The 1,687-nt window shown below is 43.0% G+C and overlaps 1 protein-coding gene across 1 annotated transcript in view; it reads left to right on the top strand.

The window, feature by feature from the left end:
* LOC106884046 (probable serine/threonine-protein kinase DDB_G0278845) overlaps positions 1–1,687 on the top strand; it is a 15,739-nt gene that overhangs the window by 1,100 nt on the left and 12,952 nt on the right. The window lies entirely within an intron of this gene.

Raw genomic sequence — 1,687 nt, 5'->3', positions numbered from 1 at the left:
ATATATAGGCGCAGGAGGGGCTCTGTAGTAAGTAGCTTGCTTACCAACACATGGTTACGGATTCAGTCCCACTGCGTGGCACCTTGGGCAAGTGTCTTCTACTATAGCCTCGGGCCGACCAAAGCCTTGTGAGTGGATTTGGTACTAGAATATTGGCCTATAATATTAGTCTCAGAATATGAGATTATTGGAATAATACGTTAGATTATCTGAATAATAGTTTCATAATGACACAACACAATTCCATTGGACATTATATAATGTTTTGCTCAGTGATAGTTTAGAATAAAATAAAATATGGAGTAAATTGAGTCTTTTATCATTAATTTCCAGACAGAACTGGAGTGCTTATACGAAGGAAGGAAGTAGTTACCAAAATGAAAGCGAGAGAAGTGTGTGGTGGGGGAGAAGATGAAGCAATCATAGATATGACATGTAAACTATAGAATTATTGGAAGCGGGGAAGGCGGTGGGGACGGGAAAATATGGTGATGGGGAGGAAGTGGATGCCTCTGAGGAATGCATGCGGTGGTGGTGAGGAGTATGCTCTCTACGGGTGTGTAGGAATGTCTCTATGCATGTATGCGAGTGTTCTGTGTATGTATGTATGTATGTTCTTTTCTTTCTCTTTTGAATTTCAAGTAAAACTCTGACCAGCCTCCATATTTGGTAGCAAGGTTATGAAGGGACGCATCTTGTTTTAACCGTCATCCTTTAAATCTTTAGATGGCCCTTTCCATATATTTATACTCCCAGATATTTCGATCATTTGTAAGATAGGAATTAAGGATTTGCATTCTCTCTCTCTCTCTCTCCAAGATCCCATCTTCGGCCATACTTTGCTCCAGGTGGGTCGGTATGTACCCTATTTCCCCAATAATAATGGGTATGAAACTGAAAGCGTACCTTGGGTACTGGATTTTCAAACTCCTTATTAAAGGTGCATAGAAGTATTCCTTCTTTTGTATTTCTCTAACCCCATCCGTGTCCGGGGCGGAGGGGTCGGAGGGGCGGCAGCTGATTTCCATCACAGAACGGATCTTTTTTTTTCGTGGGTCCCACACAACGATGCCAATATTCTTTTGACCCATCGGTCTCAATGTGGTCAACTTCATCTGTAGGTATGTATGTATGCACATAGACGTATGTGTGTATGTATGCATGTATGTATGTATGCACATAGACGTATGTGTGTATGTATGCATGTATTCTTTTTATTTGTTTCGATCATGTGACTGCGGCCATGCTGGAGCACCGCCTTGGAATGTTTTTGTCGACCTCTTACTTATTCTGTTTAGTGGTTGGGGCATTCGCCTCACCATCGCAAAGTAGTGAGTTCAATACCCAGTAACGCGTTGTATCCTTGAGCAAGCATTTCATTTCAGGTTCACCCAGTCCACTCACCTAGTAAAAATTCAAAAAGGGCCACTCTTGTCACACTCTGCCTCACGCTGGATCTCCCAGAAAACTACGCGTGCCTGCGGAGCGCTCAGCCACTTGTACATTCATTTCACACGCACATACACACACATACACACACACGTATACATACATACATACAAAAATACCCTGGTGTTGATGTTGAAATTCCAATGAAGGAGCCTTGGATCTAGGTTAGAAACCGGTCCTTTCTCTCTCTCCTCCAGCCTCACTCTCTCTCCCCTCTCCTCCAGCCTCACTCTCTCTC

This window comes from Octopus bimaculoides, chromosome 30 (assembly GCF_001194135.2).
Source record: "Octopus bimaculoides isolate UCB-OBI-ISO-001 chromosome 30, ASM119413v2, whole genome shotgun sequence".
Taxonomy (NCBI): domain Eukaryota; kingdom Metazoa; phylum Mollusca; class Cephalopoda; order Octopoda; family Octopodidae; genus Octopus; species Octopus bimaculoides.
The sequence above is the reverse complement of the archived record's forward strand: the minus strand, read 5'-3'. Positions and strand labels throughout refer to the sequence as shown.